We start from the raw sequence: 19,664 nt of genomic DNA on the forward strand, positions 1-19,664 counted from the left end.
CATGTAGAGCCACAATTTTACTATTTGTTTTTTGTTTGCTTTTCTGCTTCTTGTTCTTCTGTTGCTTCCCTTTGGATCACATTTTTTTAAACTTAGGATTCTATTTTATTTTATCTTTGGATTTTCAGTGGTTGTTCTAGGAATTAAAATATACATTCTTGATCTTTCATAGTCTACTTAGATTTAATTTTATACTATCTCATATAAAATTGGAAACCCTTGCAACTGTGTAAATCCATTTGCCACCATCTCCATTATTTATGCTATAAAGTCATATGGACTACATCTATACATATGACATTATAAACATAAGACAATATTATAATTTTTTGCTTGAATGGGTCCTGTGTATGATAAAGATCTTATGATGAAAAAACAGTCTTTTATATTTACAATTTCCAATATTTTTTCATTTCTTCTTGAAGACTTATGATTCCATCTGGTATTATCTCACTTTAGCCTGAACAACTTCCTTTAGCATTTCTGTGGTGCAGGTCTGCTGACAATAAATGCTCTCAGTTTCCTTTTATCTGAAAATGTTCTTTATTTGCCTTTACTCACAAAGGATATTTTCACTATATATAGAATTCTGGATTAACAGCATTTTGCTTTTTTTCCCCCTCCTTTGTACTTTAAAAATATCATTTCGCATTTTCTGGCCTTTATAAATTCTGATGAGAAGTCAGTGTTCATTTAAAGCGTTGTTCCACCAAAGATACTGTGCCATTTTTCTCTGGCTACTATCAAGATTCTCTCTTTATTGCTGGTGCTCAGCAGTTGGAATATGATGTGCCTATGCAAAATTTTCTTCAAATGTATCCTATTTGGGGTTCATTGCATTTCTTTATCTATGCATTAATGTATTTCACCAAATTTGAAAATTTGGGCCCATTTTGTCTTCAAATATTTTTTGTTTCATTCTTTCTCTCCTCCTTCTGAGATGCTAATGACACGTGTGTTAGACATTTTAATTTTTGTTACACAGGTCCCTGAGTCTCTGTTTATTTTTCTATTCAGTTGTTTTAAGTCGTTTTTTCCTTTCTGGTCTTCCAAAAGAAAATTTCTATAGATCTATATTTAAGTTCATGACACTTTCCTCTGATACCTCCAATTGCTGTGAGTATACTCACTGAGTGTTTATTTCAAATATTGTATTTTTCAGTTTCAGAATTTCTATTTGGTTCTTATTTGCAGTTTCTGTTTACTACCTTCTTATTCATCATGAGTTTATTTTCCTGTTATTGGTGGAGCATGGTTATAGTAGCCACTTTAAAAATCTTTGTTAATTCCCACATCTGGCTCATCTGGGAACTGGTCTCAGATAACTGCCTTTTGTCTTCAGAATGAGTCACACTTTATTGGATTTTCAACTATCATGTAATTTGGGGTTGTATGATATGTGTGTATGGATGTTATGGTATGAAGAGTTTGAATCCTGTTATAGTTTTCTGAAGGGTATTGATTTATTTATTTTAGCAGGCAATTAGTTATACTCAAATTTAAAACTATCTCTTCGATGGCAGCTCAAACCTCAGTTTAGTCCTTTTATCTTTGTGCTAATCTGTGTCTGCTCCATGCAAGAATATGTACATGACAGGTACCTCATGATCTCACTTGGAATTTAGTCAAGTGCATACTCATCTACAATTCTTAAGTCTTCTTAATATAATGACTTAATTATTATGAAATGTTCTTCTTTATCTCTGGTAACTTTTTGTCTAAAAGTTTAGTTTCTCTCATATTAATAAAATTCAAGGGTCAGCCAGAAATTTGGGTAGTGTTTATATACTAATTTGTGAGCTTCTCCTCGCTGCCTCTCTTCTTTCCAAGATTCTAAATTCATTTTCCTGTGGCTATGATTGCCCTGAACTCTGTTCTTTGGGTTTCCAAACCAAAAGCACTGTGAGTTTTCTATTGGAGGCTGGCCACTCCAGGTGACATTAATTTCAGCCAGCTCTTAGTCTAAAAGTTGTAAAATGGGACACTCACTCTAGACTGATCTGTGCCACCAAGTTTTGAATTTCAGCTCCTCTCCAGAAACTGTCTGCTTATTTTTACTCTAGTGCTGCCAGGTAATTTTCCTTTTTCTTTTCTCTTTCGTCTGGTCTTTTGGTACTTTTTGGCACTTGCTGGACCTGTGAGAACGCCAGGTCCAGGAGAACTCACTTAGCCATACTGGAAATAGAAACAAGTAACAATATTTAGGAAACATTCCTTTGCATTTCCTAACACCTCTCCTCAAAATACTTCACCTCCATTTGCTTCCTCATTTAGTGACATTTGATTTTATTTTTAAGTAGAAACAGAACTCAGACTCAGAGCTTCCTTGGTCATCTTGCCAAGTACATGAGAAGACTTGGAATGAAAACAGCACAAAGTTAAATGATAGAATGATAGAACATCAATCAATTCTAGCTCTCAGACTGGTAGCATTAAATCTCAAAGCAATGAGGCCTGTAGAGAATCATGACTACCAGTGATTCTCTACATGGCACTTTGCCATGTTATTTTACCTTATTTCTTTGGTCTCAGATATCTCTAAATCCTGCCTCATTGAAAACTGCAATAGATAATATCCCAAGAGAAATAAAATATTGAAAATTCTAAAATACCAACACAGAGTTGGTAAGTACATATTTCCTTCTAATAATAATCATAACGGCTTCTTGAAGGCTTCTGTATGCCAGCCACCTTGCTAACCACTTTACATAAATTGTCAGTTAATCCTTCGTAACTATTCTTTCCAGCAGTTCCCATAATTAGCTTCATTTTATGGAGGATGAAACCAGAGTTCTGAGCAGCTGAGTTCACCAAGATCACATAGCAAACAGTAGAACTCTGAGTTAGTCTTTGTAAAGAGAAGAAATAGCACAGGGGTTTTAGAGACTTTAGGCACATATTCTTTACTATCAGGAGAGAAAATGGAAGTCTTTCTAAGCAAAGAGTAAGTAGGGTTTCTAAAACTTAAAATAGTCTACAGTGCTTTTTTTCTTTTTATCAGTCATTATTAATATTAAAATGGTACCCTTCCAAAAATAATATATTTTATATTGACAGCTTTTATGTTGAAAAAGAGCTTTCTGGTTGGGCGTGATGGCTTATGCCTGTAGTCTCAACACTTTGGGAGGCTGTGGTGAGTGGATCACTTGAGGTCAGGAGTTCGAGACCAGCCTGGCCACCATGGTGAAAACCCATATCTACAAAAAAAAAACAAAAAGACAAAAAACAACTGGGCGTGGTGGCAGGCACCTTTAATGCCAGCTACTTGGGAGGCTGAGGCAGGAGAATCACTTGAACCCGGGAGGTAGAGGTTGCAGTGAGCTGAGATTGCACCTCTGTATGCCAGCATGGGCAATAGACTAAGACTCCATCTCAAAAAAAAAAAAAAAGCCTTCCTTCAGGGCTTAAAACACTAACCAAAACAAAAAGAAAAGGATCAAATAATTATATGCAAAGGCTCATAGCAAAAAGGCACATAATACCAGTGCTCCATTTCACTTCATTTCATTTACTGCCTTAAAACCTTCTTTGCTTTCCAGGTAAACTGTCTAAACATGCAGGTGACCCACCAGAGAAAAATCAGGCACATTAGGAAGCAAAGATGCCTGCCTCATCCCACGAAAAGATGCAGCAATGTCTCACAGTTCTACAACTCTAGCAGCGATCCTCCCCAACTCTGCAAATTTTGCATAAGCCATGGGTTTCAAGTGACTGTGGAATGAGAGGGAAAGAAAGATGGCATGAAGGATAAGCCGGCTGACATTGTAAAGTGGATACAGAAAACGGGGTCTTACCTGGAAGCAGGAAAAGGAGCATAGTATCTTTGTGTTCTGGCACATAGGATTATTCAATATACATACTTATTATACATGCTAAACTGTCTGAGACCTAGGAATGGGAGTTATTGTTAGGGAAAGGAGTAAAGATGAGATGAAGTGACAAAAGGAGAGGAGTGAATATGAGTTCTAGGGAGGGGTTACCTGAGCACAGTCCCCTGGCGACATGCTGAAGAGATTACCAGATTAATGCATTGCTCCTACTTCAGGGCCATTATTATTATTATTATTATTATTATTGGTTTTTTGTGTGTGTGGCAGGGTCTCACTCTGTCACCCAGGCTGGAGTGCAATGGCACAATCTTGGCTCACTGCAACCTCCGCCTCCTAGGTAACTGGGATTACAGTGATTCTCCTGCCTCAGCCTCCCAAGTAGCTGGAATTACGGGCACCCACCACCACGCCTGGCTAATTTTTGTATTGTCGGTAGAGACAGGGTTTCACCATGTTGGTCAGGCTGGCCTCGAACTCCTGAACTCAAGTGATCCACATACCTGGGCCTCCCAAAGTGACAGGATTACAGGTCCTTTGCTATTTTAAAAAATACATATTTAACATATCCAGTGAAATCATTCAAAGATGCATACAGACAAGTGATTATTTTACTGTAACTTCAAGTCTCTTTGTAAGACCTCCCCTTCACACTCTGTCCCAGCATATGCCACTAGGACTTCCTCTGACCAGGAACAATCCCTAATGCCATTGGAAAATCTGTCTTATAACAGCCGCCTCCCACTGCTCCTCATTTCACTTCCATTCCACTGGAGTTCTCAAAGCCAGGCAAAGCATAACAACTTGACTTTGTTTAACCTTACTTTTTACACATCAAAATTATTAACTATGTGTAACTGTCTGCTGGGGGGAGGATAATATAATGGCATGTCAATCTGGTAACAGGTAAGCTACATTTCATGGAAAAGAAAGGTAATGCTTTCTTCAGAAAGTGAAGTCATCACTCTTTTATTTAACTGACATAATATTTATACCCCAATTTTTTAAATGGCAGCTACAAATAGAAGTTGAAAGAGGGTAAATTCTCCAAGGGAATCTAGCCCTGAAATTTTACCATTTTAAAAGTTCTATTTTACATGTACATAGAACATTACTACCATTATAAGGATGCCCATAGCAGGTCAATTATTTCAAACTCTTTGAAAAGAAAAAAATCGAAATTAAGTAAACCCTACCTTTCAGAAGACTGCTACGTCTTCAGAGTCCTCAGGAGGCAGGATGCACAGAGCTTTTATAGAGGGTCTAAGCAGGCAGATATTCCCAGGATACCTACACCAAGAACAAGAAATTCAGATAATTATTTCAGCAGTGGTCCAGATGGCTTTAGGTACAATTTCATTAGGAACATTCACCATGAATACTGAGTATTTCCACATAGGTTTGTTAAAAGGGCAGAATAAAGGTACACATGTGATTTTTGCAGGCATCGTCGTTAGTCTGCACATGGGAGATTGTGGCTCAAAGGGGTATAAGTGGTTCATACATGATCACACTAGAAAAGTGGCAGAACCATGCCTTAATTATTCATTCCTGATTCATAGTCCAGGGTTGGTTTAGCCACATCATTTGACCCTCCTCAAGAACTGACAAGTCCTGCCACTGGGGCTTTCCATATTGCAAAAGGATGAGGCTGTCCCATGAGTCTGGTAGGAAGAGTGTCTGGTTTTCTGGTGGTCTTTGCCAAGTCATCTGTCTGAAGAGTCATGTGTGGGCCACTTTACTCACTATCCCTTGAAATGCTGGAGTCCACAAAAATCTGAAGGAATATGACAGGGAAAGGAACATGGGTTTTTTTCGTTGTTGCTCCACTGGCCTGAGTTTGAATCCTAGTAATGGGTTCACTATTTCTGTGTCCTATGTAGCCAGTCAACTTCATTGAGCCTCACTTTCCATCGCTATCAAATGGGTATAATAATATTTGAAGGGTATATTTATGAAAAGGATGGTGTTTTCCTAAATGAGAATAAAGAACCAAGCACAGTTTCTGTCACATGTTAGACGCTAGGGCGAAGTGAAAGCCCCATGACCCACCTTACTTGCAGGGATAACTCCAAAGTGGACAAGTAACATGGAGGCCATTGAGACCTCACTGCCCATAAATCACTCAATGACAATGCACTAATCCCCACACTGGTTGGTAACTCACTGCTCTGACCTCTACCTCTGGGTGTCCTTCATGCACCTTTCTTTGAAATAAAAATATCACAAACACCAATTCATTCCCCAGGATCTCATCTAAAGGTTGTTCTCTTTTTTTAATCTAATAATTTTGGTCCACATCATGTTACACAGTCAGCTCAATGTAGTAATTGAAAGTGGATAACTGTTCATTTAACAACTATTTATTCCGATTCTACTAAGGTGTCAGGCACTATTCTCTATAGCAGTGAACATGATCTGGCCGTCATGCTGTCTACCTTCTGGAAGAGGAGACAGACAAACAAAATGCATATGTAAAATACATGGTTGGTTAAACAGTGGTAAGCACTCTGGAGAAACACATAATAGGAAGGGAGATGGAGAGTGTTATGGGTTGAATTCTCCTACCGCAACCCCTCCCCATCAGGAACAAAGATATGTTGAAGTCCTAACCTTCAGTACTGAGAATGTGACCTTATTTGATAAAAGGATTGATACAGATATAATTATTTAAATTAAGATGAAGTCATACTGGAATAGGGTGGGCAGGCCTCTAATCTAATATGACTGGATATAAGAGGATGACCACGTAAACACGCAAAGACATAGGGGAGAAGGAACGCTATGTGAGGACAAAGGCAGAGACTGGAGTTATGTAGCCACAAGCCAAGGATTGCCAGAAAATCACCGGAAGCTAGGAAGAGGCAAAGGGAGATTACCCTGCAGATTTCATAGGGAGCATGGCCCTGGTGACACTTTGATTTCAGATGTGTGGCCTGAAATCACACATCTATGTTGTTTAAGCCACTCAGTGTATGGTACTTTGTTACCGCCACCCTAGGAAATCAGTACAGTGAGTTTGGGGTGACTGTTACATTTTTGAGCAGGGAGATCAGGAAAGATCTCACTGAAAGGGTAGTGTCCCAGGGAAGATTTGAGGTACAGAAGACAGCCATGATGATGGCTCTGGATGAAGAAATTCTAGGCAGAGAGAACAAAAAGTACAAAGGTCCCAGGCAGGTGCATGGTGGTATGTTAGAACAGCAGGGAGGCCATTGTGGCTGGAATAGCCAGGGGAGAGTGGCAGGAAACCCAGTCAGAGTGGTGACGGGGAGCTGGAGGGTGCTGGACCTCACGGGCCACTCTAGGAACTTAGGCTTTGACTTGGGGCAAGGTAGGAAGCCATTGCCTTGTTTTAAGCAGAGGCGAACTAAGACCTGACTTACATTTTAATAGGCTTTCTCTGGCTATTTGGTAAGAATAAACTGAAAAGCAAGGCTACTTTGAAAGGCTCCTTCAGGTATCCTGGTGAATAAAGGTGCTAGCCAGGTAGCACACAGGATAGTGAAAATAGGTCAGTCCTATGCTGAATATTTTGAAAGCAGATCCAAAAGGATTTGCAATAGATTGAAGGTAGAGATACGCCTGACTTCTTGGTACTACATAGAATTAAATTAGATACTATAACAATTTAACTTTACTGATCATCTGAAGAAATCATCTTCTCAAATGCCAGATCAGCCAAAGATACTAGCAACATATTTAACAGAAAGGGAATAAGTAACCAGAATATATAAGGAAAAGAAGAAATAATGAACCCTGGATATTGAACCATGGACATAAGAAACATGGACATGAACCATGGACATAAGAAAAGAAGTTCAACCTCACTGATATGGTTTTACAACTTGAATTGTAACTCCCGCAATTCCATGTGTCATGGGAGGAAGCTGGTGGGAGGTAATTTGATTTAATTATCATCCCAAGGGGCTGAGTCTTTCCTGTGCTGTTCTTGATCTGATGGTTTTAAAAACAGGAGTTTCCCTGCACTAGTTCTCTCTTTGCCTGCTGCCATCCACGTAAGATGTGACTTGCTCATCCTTGCCTTCTGCCATGATTGTGAGGCCTCCCCAGCCATGTCGAATTTTAAGTCCATTAAACCTATTTCTTTTGTACATTGCCCAGTCTCCAGTATGTCTTTATCAGCAGCATGAAAACAGACAAATACACTCACTAAACATGAGGAAAATACAAATGAAAATAATGGGATTCTACCTTCTTTCTATCAGATTAGTTAATATGAAAAAGCTGACAAAATTCAGTGTTGTCCAAGATGTGAGAAAAAACAGCATATTATGCTAGTTTACTTCTGGCAGAATCATGAATCGGTATATTATTTTATTGAGCAATTTCTGCATTGTCAGAAGTGACAGTACACATATGCCATGGCATACTGACTCTTCTTGGGCGATATACCAGGGTTAAAAAACACACCTATAAGGAGACATATGCTAAAATGATTACTGTGGCACTTTTTCAGTATAACAAAACTTGAAAATGACCTAAAAGTCACCCTTAAAGGGAAATGGGTAAATAAAATACGTAATATTTAAATGATTAAAGGCTATGTGGCTGTTAAAAAGAATAGATTGGTTTTATAGGTATTAGTGTGCATGTTTCATAAATGTCATGTGCAGAAAAGCAACACAAAGGAAAATGTTAAACATATAAACCCAATAATATGTATTCATCGTAGATCGGGGTCCCCAAATCCCAGGTGGCAGACCAGTACCACTCTGTGGCCTGTTAGGAACAGGGCCACACAGCAGGAGGTGAGTGGTGGGCAAGGGAGCATTACCGCCTGAGCTCTGCCTCCTGTCATATCAGCAGGGACATTATGTTCTCATAGGAGCAGGAACCCTACTGTGAACTGTGCATGTGAGGGATCTAGGCTGCATGCTTTACAATGAGACTCTAACACCCGATGATCTGAAGTGGAACAGTTTCATCCCAAAACCATCCCCCAACTTCCCATCCAAGGAAAAATTATCTTCCACAAAACCAGTCCCTGGTGCCAAAAAGGTTGGGGGCTGCTGTTGTGGATACACATATATGTATGTAAAAGTATAAACAACTGACTAGTCAAATACATCCCAAATTTATGGTAGCGAATTTTGGGCAGGGAGTACAGGCAGCAAAGAAAGTGGAGGGTGGAGGGAAGGACAGGACATTACTGTTGAAAATGAACTTAGTTTTACAATAGCTTCTTTAAAAAGGAAAAAACAACACTGGAAGCAAATCTGACCAAACAAGATACTCGTTTTGGGAGAGTGAGAGTACATTATACTACTTTTTCTGCTCATCTGTACTTGTTTCTTTTCTAGGATTAAAGGAAGGAGGAAGGGAGGAAGGGAAGAAAAGAGGAAGGGAGGGAGGAAGGGAGGGAGGAAGGAAGGAAGGAAGGAAGGAAGGAAGGAAGGAAGGAAGGAAGGAAGGAAGGAAGGAAGGAAATAAATTAATTACCAGTTCTGGACTACGCTTAAGCTTATCATAGATGAGGTTAGATCTTTAAGAATGAAACTCAAAACTATGTTTTAATAATCAGTGAGACCATTGGTGATTCCTCCCAAACTGTCTCAGCATGGAGGGCTGAATTTCAGTTCAGCCAGCAGAGGGAACCATCTGTCATTTGGAATGATAAGGAACACCAGAACACCACAAGCAGCCATGTCTTCACCGCATCCCCGCTGTCCCTGGAAACACCAACACTACAGGACACAGGAACACACATTTATACCATGGGCATCTTTTCAACCTTTTTTCAAGCGCATTACAATTTTCTAGAATCAAGGGAACAATATGCTTGATTAGCTCTTCAGCAGACGTGGCAATTCTGCTTTTCATATTTCTCTCCTCAAAGCAAGTTGGTCATTAACCTTCCGTGTTCTAGGACTTGAAAAAAGAGTTCGCTTTAGGATAATTCATTTTTGCTGCTAATAACCGCAAGATCCTCTTTGAGCCAACGAAGTCATTCTTTAAAGGGACTAGAATTGTGAAGAATGTTCCTTCTGTTCCTGGAAAGAGAGTCTATGAAGGAAAAACAGCTTGCAGAAAAGCTCAGCAATCATGAAGTGAAAGCCCAAACTAACCTGAATGCTTCCTGCTGGGTCAATATTACATGTTTAAAAAGGAATAATCAAGGCTTTGAAGAAAAATCTGGCCATTCCCAAATCTTTATACATGAAACTAGAAGGCAGGAGACACCAGTGAGATACTGGATTTGCTTTCCTGCTTGGCCTCCATCACAGTCACAATAGTTAAATATCATCCTTTTGAACGCTTCATCCTAAAAATGGGATTTGGATTGGTTTCTAACAATAAAATTAGCAAGGTAGAAAAGGAATATTATGAATAAGTTACCAATGTAAAGATGCGATTTTGCGCCTTTGAATTTGAGTGTCGATAAACATGATTCCACACATTTTCAGAGCTACTACACTGAATCATTTAATTTGTCTGACAATAATGTGGCTGCTCTGCATTGCAATAAACATCAGGTTTTCAAATGAAGTCTGTGATACTCCTTATAAACGGAACTGCAGCAAAGGGCGTTCAGCTAGGGGCCTGTGCTTTAAAAGGGGATGAGTGAAAAGAACATCTCTCTCCAGCCCTGTTGATAGGGAAAGGAAAGAATCATATGGCTTCTGGTGCTGTCATTTGGAATGATAAGGAATACCAGAACACCATAAGCAGTCATGTCTTCACTGCATCCCCGCTGTCCCTGGAACCACCAACACTTCAGGACACGGGAACACACATTTACACCATGGGCATCTTGTGTTCCTGAATAGAAACAAGGCTGAAGCCTTACTGTGAAGTGATGGGGGAAAGTTGCTATTTTGGGCTGTCACAGGGTAACTTGTCACACTACTCAGGACACATGAGGACAGATAATTCTGTTCCTCCAGATTGTGGACTTGAGAATGCTTTAGTAACATAGCATAGGGATATAATTTTGCATAGAGGTTAGGGAACTGGGTTTGAATCCTGGGCTCTACCAACCGAATAGGTGCATGTTTGTATCCAAGTCATCATCAATCTTCACTACACTCATTTTCCTATTTGGAAAAATTGGGATAATAACTTTGCCTTCCTCATTAAGTTATTAGGGGGCTTCAGTGAGATAATTTACACAAAAACCCAGCACATGGTAGAATTCGTCATTTTTATCATCATTATCATTGTCACCATTATTATATTTAACCTTACTTTCATTTTAATCCATTATCCAATTTTCAATCGAAGCTCATTAAAAGCACATCTCACTACATTGTTTAGTAATTAATTACTTTCATTCACTGAACAAAGTATTTATAAGTATAACAAGTGCCAGGCACAATGGGTGAGGGTACAAAGGTGATCTTATCCTCCTGGAAGCTATGGGAGGAGATGGGCATGAGTCAAAGGCCCCCATAGGAAGTGAAACCTTTCAAGCTCAGAGAACAGTTGTAAAAGAAAGGAGCAGGCTAGGTATAGTGGCTCAGGCCTGAAATACCACCACTTTGGGAAGCCGAGGCAGGCAGATCACTTGAGGTCAGGAGTTTGAGACCAGCCTGGCCAAGACAGCAAAACCCTGTCTCTACAAAAAATACAAAAATTTGCTGGGTGTCATGGTGGGTGCCTGTAATCTCAGCTACTCAGGAGGCTGAGGCAGGAGATTTGAACCCAGGAGGCCGAGGTTGCATTGAGCTGAGATCATGCCATTGCACTCCATGCTGGGCAACAAGAGTGAAACTCTGTCTCAAAAAAAAAAAAAAGAAAGAAAGGAGCAGATCATTCTAGAGTTACTAAAACAAATAAACTTGAATTAAACCTGAGACCTGAAGGAGGAGAAGGAGAAGAGCAAGGGATGGAAGGATGGCTTTCTTGAGAGAGACAAAACAATATTCAAAGGCATGGAGTATACAGCACTTTATCATTGTTATCAAAAGTCAGTGCAAAATGATCTACTGAATAGTTCAATTAAATCTAACAACTATGCAACATGTACCTACTATGAGCCAGGCACTGTGCCAAACTCTAGAAACACAATAGTAAACAGAGAGACCTCCCAACACCTATTCCTGTGTTTGAAAGACACACCAAAGTCAATATTTACTTTGTAAGCAATACATTACCCCTTTGGTTTTGATCACAGAGAGATTTCACCTGCATGGAAAAACTGGAATGCTTTCTCTGGTCAGACAAGGAGGTTACATAAGCCAAATCATTTCTTTTCTGCTTAGTTGCTGGATATCTACAACCAAATTTACTTTATTCCATGGGCCTATCAATTTATACTACTAAAGATGGTCATGTTTCTGTTTCTTCAGTAATTATTCTATTATTTATAGAGTATCTTTAATTTAGTAAACAGCTTCAAATTATTTGGAAAGTTGTTAGAAGAAGGGAAAAAAGAAAAAGAAAATGAGGAAAAGAGATCTGAAGTTTCTTGAGATCCAGGAATTGTCCAATGTGCTTTCTGTAGTATTTGTGGTACCTAACATGGTGCTGGACAGAAAGCAATTTATAACTTCTGATTGTCGGATGGATGAAGAATACAAAGCTCTCCTGGCTCAAGTTGGGGTCCATTATGAGGGGGAAAGAACGGATAGCTGGTAAACCAGAATATGTCTCCCCACGATATGCTTCTTTAGCATAAGGATGATTTTGAGCTGATTATTTTGAGAGACTACAATTACAGGAGAAGATCTGAAAACAGAATAGAAGCCATCCTTTTGTAAAAAGAATTTATATCTATAAAGGAAATCTCTATTCATAAGGGTGTCTCCCTCTCTGTACCAGGAAGAGAAGGATGACGAAATCACTAGAGACTCTTACCAATGGAGAAGACACCAACTTAAATCTGCATAACAAACCTTCTTTTCCTGGGCATCCCTCCACCACGGACTATCCCCCACACCATTCTTTTCTTTGTTTCAGTGGCCAATGGTATTTGAGCCTGAACTCATAGCCACCTCTTCGAGATGTATTCATATCTCTGGGTGTCTCCCATGTTTGCATGAGATATACATGTTTTTAACTGCTGTTTGTTTTTCTCTTGTTACAGGGTCTGTCCCAACCTAAGGACCATAAAGGGTAAAGAGGAAATTAGTTTTCTTTCCTACAGTTACTTTTCTCTCATCTCCAGTTGAAACAAAAGAACTCAAAAAAGGAGCTGAAAAGTTTAGCTTGATTTTCATTGTAAAGCAGCCCAATAACCAAACAGAAGAACCACGTAAACCAAAAGAAGAGTGGTAAGTGAACTGCAAGGTGCCATTAGGGATTTCTCTCAGGGAATAAAATTCTTATAACAAAATATTTACCTTTCTTACTCTGGTGCTAGTAAAACATCAGTTTTAATTAATGCTAAGTAACAGGGAAAAATGTCAAACTTCTTTATGATAAAATGGAAATATATTTGCATTTCCATATCCTAATGTTCTCTCAGTTATTTTGGAAAAACTATTAGTCCTTTTGTTTCTTCCACATTGGGAAAGCAAAAGCTGTAATAATAATTTATCTGGTTAACCATCAGGAAGAGGAGAAATCAATTTAGAAGAAATTTCGAAAACACCTACTTATCGATATTAGAACACTGTTGAGATCTGTCTTGTTCATAGCCAAAGCAATACAATTCACACGCACACACACACACACACACACACACACACTGCATTTATGGAGGTATTAAAACATCTCATTCTTGTCCTTATAGCTCAACATATTAATGTGAATTTCTGAATTAATCTCTGATTATGCACTGTGTGTAGGCGTGATATAACGGCAGTAAGTAGTGCACAGCTTGCTTCAGGCATCTTTTACAATGCCACAATTCTCTGACAGACACAAAATCTTTAAGATTAAACCATTTCTCTATTTTACCTAAGAAACTCATCAGTGCTAACAAGTATACCACTTCCCCAACTAGTTGATAAACAGAAATGAAAATATTAAGTGATGGGACTTGAGGAAATAGTTAAAAGGAGAAACTCAGAAAATAAGATTGTGATTATAAATAATGAGGAGATTCTCAAAACGGCACAGAGAGGAAAGGAACCAGTTGCAGCTGAAAAACATGTGTTTTTAGGAGGTAAGTTATTCCATAAAGCAATTACTAACATGTGAGAGTTCTTCTCATGGTTCTCAACCTTATATGCTGAAAGAGAACTTTGAATAATGCAAGACTAAGGGAGCCAATTACTTCAGCATCAAGCCGCATCCTAAATCTCTGGACTTGGCAGTTCAAAAATACCCTTGGAAAATGTTTTTCTAAAATCTTTGCTAACAACCCTGACTTTATAAATGTAGACAAAAGGATGAATGAAAACTAACCAATTAGATAGCAAAATGGAGAAGAGAAAGCACTGGATAAAAAGACCTGCCATAGTTCCAGTTGTACCTCTGCTACTAACTAGCAGCAGACCTAGTTCATATTCACAATAAAACCATAATCATAAAAATTAATAATTGTGGAGCACTTAGTATGCCAAGAACTTTTCATACATTATCTAATTTAATCCTCCTAACAGCCTATGAGGGAGGCAGCACATTAGAGAAAGGGAGTTAAAGAGCACATCCACGCCCACCCAGCTGCTCTGAGTGGTGGGCTGGGATTCAAACATGGTATTTTTGGACTCCAGAGACCAACCCTTAACCAGTCACTCCGCAGACAAGTTCAGAAACCTCCTAGGATAATCTAAAGGGCTTCTTTCAGTAATAGGGTGCTAAGATTTATGAGACATGACTGTATAATGGAAAAAAAATCAGGTTTTCAAGTGACTTTGTAGCCCACTTGAGCAGCATCTTCTCTAAGACTCAGAGTCTTAGACGACAACCGTACTTACCTACAGGCTGGCCTAAGGGTCAGAGATAATACTGGAGCCCTTAGCCCCAAGTGATAATAATAATAGGCAGCATTTATATAATGTTTACTATGTGCTGGGCACCATCCAAGCATTTTTTCCCACATTGAAGCATGCAATCTTCACAATGACCTTAAGAGTACTACTATTTTGTACTTTTTATCTAACTGTATGATAATAAAATTAGATACAAAGAAAAATAGGGAGGGGTTTTATTATTTTGATTCCTGTTTTACCAATGAGGAAACAGAGGCAAAGAGAGTTAAATTACTTGACCTGAATCACAGTTCCTAAGTTGATATGGGATTCCGATCCAGACAGAATGACTCACTGGACGATCCAAAACATACTGGATGCACTCTTACTGATACATATAGAACCTCCTTGCTATGGCAAATGTCTATGTCACTCTCACCCAAAGAGACAAGTTTAAGATAAACATGGGAGGATCAAATACATAGGGATGCCCAGATAGCCTGCCTACTGTCATTCAGCAGATTATGCCTTTTAAAAAACTCTCTTTAATAGAAACCAGCAAGAAAGAGATACATCACGTAAGTCAGATATATGTGGTCACAACTATTTTTCTCCTTCCTGGCTAATCACTCCCTTTGTGTTGATACGGTTGGTGCTGCTTTAGATCAATTAATAAAAGAAAGCACTGAGATGCCATCAAAGTTGCTTTTCCTGTTTTCGATCTGGAAGATATTCAGTCTCTTATTCATTTTAAAGCTGTTTTAATAATATCTTTTACTTAACCCAATATATCAAAAATATTATTTCAATATGGTAATAAAAATTAATATTTTATACTAGGTATTTGAAATTCAGAATGTACTTTACATATAAGGCCCATCGCAAATCAGACTAACCTGATTAGTCTGACTGCTCAGTAGCCATATATGTTGCCAGTGGCTACCATATTAGACAGCACAGTTCTAGACAGATTGGCTTAGAAAAGCCCTGGTTCTTGGTATTTATAGGTCTCTTTTCTTGGGCGGGTCAAATTCCCCAGAAAGGTCTTTTAATCTCCTGCCTTAGGGGTATAAACCTGGGTGCCATTGTTCTGAGATTTAAGTATGAGAAAGAGGAGAAGCCTCATATTGTCTTTTCGCTTAACCCCCATTTTCATCATACCCATCCTCAGCTATGCACGGGGACTACAGTCACACCCCTGTGGTTAGCACAACCCCTCCAGTCTTCCTCCTGGGGAAGTAGGGAGGGAGGCAGGTGGGAGAGGCAGTTCCCAGGCTATGCAGGGTGGGTGAGAACACTGGGGACTGATTAGCAATTATTTGTTATCCTTTCAATGTTCTTTTAATTGTTCTTCATTCCCACTTTCATAGACTTAAAGTGCCGCGAATTCCTGACCCTTTCCAGAATCTCAGCTTAGATTTTACCGTTTCTCCCCGCTTTTAAATCAGTCCCTGGCCTTTTAAGGCATCTTCTACAATTATATTCTGTGATCTTCTCCTCTGTTATTTTTGTTCATACTCCCCTCCCCATTTTTTAATTAATATTTTTTATTTGAGATCGTTGTAAACTTAATGTGAAAGTCGTAAGAAAAAAGACAGAGAGGTTCTATATGCACTTTATCCAATCCCCTTCAATGGTAACATCTTGGAAAACTATTACACAATAACACAGCCAGGATATTGACAATGATACAGGCAAAGCACAGAGTATCCCTCACAGGGATACTCTTACTGCTCTTTAATAGCCACGCCCACTTCCCTCCCACTCCGCACCCTTAACCACAAATCTATACTCCATTTATATAATTTTTTCATTTCAAAAATGTTATGCAAGTGGAATTATACAGTGTGTAATCTTTTGGTACTGGCTTTTTCCCCCTTTAATCTATTCCCTGAAGATTCAGTCAAGTAGTTGCATGTATTAATAGCTCACTGCTAAGTAGTATTTGATGGTATAGATGGACCACAGTTTCCTTAAACATTCACCCAACAAAAGACATCTCAGTTGTGTCCAGTTTGGGGCTATTTAAAGCTCTATGAACATTCACGTATGGGTTTTTGTGTGAACATAAGCTTTTGTTTACTTGGGATAAATGCCCAGGAGTATGATAAGGCATGCTTTATTTTCTAAGAAACTGACAAACCATTTTCCAGAGTGGCTATAACATTTTACATTCTCACCAGTAATCCAATTTCTCTGCATCCTCACTAGAATTTGCTGTTATCATTATTTTTTATTTTAGCTGTTTCAACATGTTTGTAGTGATAACTCACTGTGGCTTTGATTTGCATTTTCCTGATGGCTAATGCTGTTGGACATCTTTTCATGTGCTTATTTGCCTTCTGTATAACCTCTTCAGTAAAATGCCCATGACTTTTACCTATTTCTAATTGAGTTGTTTGGAAGTTTTACTGTTGAGTTTGAAAATTCATTATATATTCTAAATACTAGTCCTCTGTTAGATAGGTAGTTTGCAAATATTTTCTTCCAGTCTGTAGTTATTCTTTTTATTCTCTTAAAAGGGTTTTAGGCTGGGCATGGTGGCTCACACCTGTAACCCTAGCATTTTGGGAGGCTGAGGTGGGTAGATCTTTTGAGGTCAGGAGTTTGAGACCTAGCCAACACAGCAAAACCCAGTCTCTACGAAGAAAAAAAAAATACAAAAATTAGCCAGCCACAGTGGCCTGAACCTGTAGCCCCAGCTACTCCAGAAGCTGAGGCAGGAGAATCGCTTGAACCTGGGAGACAGAAATTGCAGTGAGCTGAGATCATGCCACTGCCCTCCAGCCTGGGGAATCAAGGCTCTCTTAAAAAAGGAAGAAAAAAAAAGTATTTCACAGTGCAAAAGTTTAAATTCTGATATAGTCCAATATATCACTGATATATCATTTTATTTTTTCCTTTTATGGATTGTGATTATGTAAAGTCTAAGAACCTTTTCCTAGCCAGATATTCCAAAGCTTTTCTCTAATGCTTTCTTCTTCTAAAAGTCTTCTATTTTACATTTAAGCCCATGATATATTTTGCGTTAATTTTCATGTAAGGTGTGAGACTTAGTTTGACATTCCCTTTTTGCCAAATGCTCTAGGAAAATTTGTTGAAAAGCATCTTTTTTCTCTGTTGAGAGAAATTGCATATCTGTTGACAACTGGGTATATTTATTTGGGTCAATTTGGGGGGTTCTCTCTTCTGTTCCATTCATCTGTGTTTCTATCACGCCGTTGATAGCCACAGAGTAACCATGCAGTAAGTCTTGAAATTGGGTAAATTGATTCCTCCCACTTTATTATTTCTTTTTCAATACTGTTTTAGCTACTCTACTTCCTTGGTTTCTGTATAAATTTTAGAATAGTTTCATCTATATATGAAAAAAATCATGCTGGGATTTTGATAGGAATTGCTTTAAACCTGTATATCAATCAATTTGGGAAGAATCGGTATCTTTACTATGCTGTGACTTTCAAATATTTTTCTCCATTTATTTAGATTTTTAAAATTTATTTCATCAATAATATATCATTTTCAACATACAAGTTTTGTAAATTTTTTATTGGATTTATATAAGTATTTCATGTTTTTGAGCTAAGGCAAATTGTACTGTATTTTTAAAGTTCATGTCTGCAGATTCATTACTGGTATATAGAAATACAATTGATAATTTAAATGTTTATCTTGTATCCTGCCACCTTAATGAACTCAATTATTAGTTTTTTGCTTGTTCCTTTGACCCAGGGTCTCACTCTGCCACCCAGGTTGGAGTGCAGTGGCACACAGGTAGTGGCACAAACACAACCTTCTGCAGTCTCAACCTCCTAAGCCCCAGCAGTCCTCCTGCCTCAGCCTCCTGAGTAGCTGGGATGACAGGCATGCACCACTAGTCCTGGCTCATTTGTTATTGCTGTTGGAGAGATAAGGTCTCTCCATATTTTCCAGGCTGGTCTTGAACTCCTAGGCTCCAGCTATCTTCCTGCCTTGGCCTCCCATCATGTTGGGATGACAGTCATCAGTCACTACACCCAGCCACTCACCAGTTTTAAGAGTTACTTTTGTGTTTTTTCATCTTTGTAGCTCACTTAAGGTTTTCTGTGTAGAAAATCATGTCATCAGCAAATAGTAACAGCTTTCTTTCTATCTGTATGCTTTTTATTTCCCTTTCTTGCCTTACTGCATTGATTAGAACTTCCTGCACTATGTTGAATAGGAATGGTGGAACCAGCCTTGCATTGCTGGAATAGACCATTTTGTCATGGTATATAATTATTTTAGCTTGAAATCTGTTTACTACTATTTTGTTAAGGATTTTTGTGTCTATATTAATGATGGCTATTGGCATATATTTTTTCTTTTTTGCAATGTTTTTGTTTTGTTTTCATATCTGGGTAATACCAGCTTCCTAAAGTGAATTGCAAAGTGTTCTCTCCTATTTTCTGGAAGAGGTTGTATAAAACTATTCATTCTTCTTTAAATGCTTGGTAAAATTCTCCAGTGAAGCCCTCTGGGCCTAAATATTTATTTTCTGAAAGTTTTTAAATGATGAATTCAGTTTTCAATAGTTATGGGCTTTTAGACATTGTCTATTTCATGATGGGTGAATGGTAGGAATTTGTATTTTTGAGGAAGTGGCCCATTTCATCTAAGTTGTATTACCCTTTTGATGTCTACAGGGTCTGTAGTGATAGCTCCTCTTTCATTCCTGATATTGCAACTATTGTAACCAAATCAGGTCCAGATGTCCACCACTTGCAGAGTCCGGTTAACAAAAATAAGGTCTGGTAGAAAGTAAGTCATTTTACTAACCAAAACTAGTAAAGGGAAATGGTTGGATTCTCACCCAAAGCAATCACTTTGGTTTTGTGGGAATGGCAGAGGTTTAAAAAGGGAAAACTTGATAAAGAAGGCATGCAAGAATTCTACTAAGTATAATATCTGTGTGTCTTGTTCTGGTAGCTATCTTGGGTCTCAGACTACCTGGATGGTGAGTCAAGACATCTGAGAATATCTTGACTTCCCCTTCATT

At 38.5% G+C, this 19,664-nt stretch overlaps 1 protein-coding gene across 13 annotated transcripts in view; it reads right to left on the minus strand.

Annotated features, from left to right (window-relative positions):
- FHIT (fragile histidine triad diadenosine triphosphatase) overlaps positions 1-19,664 on the minus strand; it is a 1,534,178-nt gene that overhangs the window by 1,132,676 nt on the left and 381,838 nt on the right. For all 13 annotated transcript variants that reach the window (XM_054246229.2, XM_078351360.1, XM_054246226.2 and 10 more), the window contains one exon: positions 5,024-5,117. The gene's annotated coding sequence lies outside the window, so the exon portion shown is untranslated. The remainder of the gene's footprint in view (positions 1-5,023; positions 5,118-19,664) is intronic.

Source organism: Callithrix jacchus, chromosome 15, assembly GCF_049354715.1.
Source record: "Callithrix jacchus isolate 240 chromosome 15, calJac240_pri, whole genome shotgun sequence".
Lineage (NCBI taxonomy): Eukaryota > Metazoa > Chordata > Mammalia > Primates > Cebidae > Callithrix > Callithrix jacchus.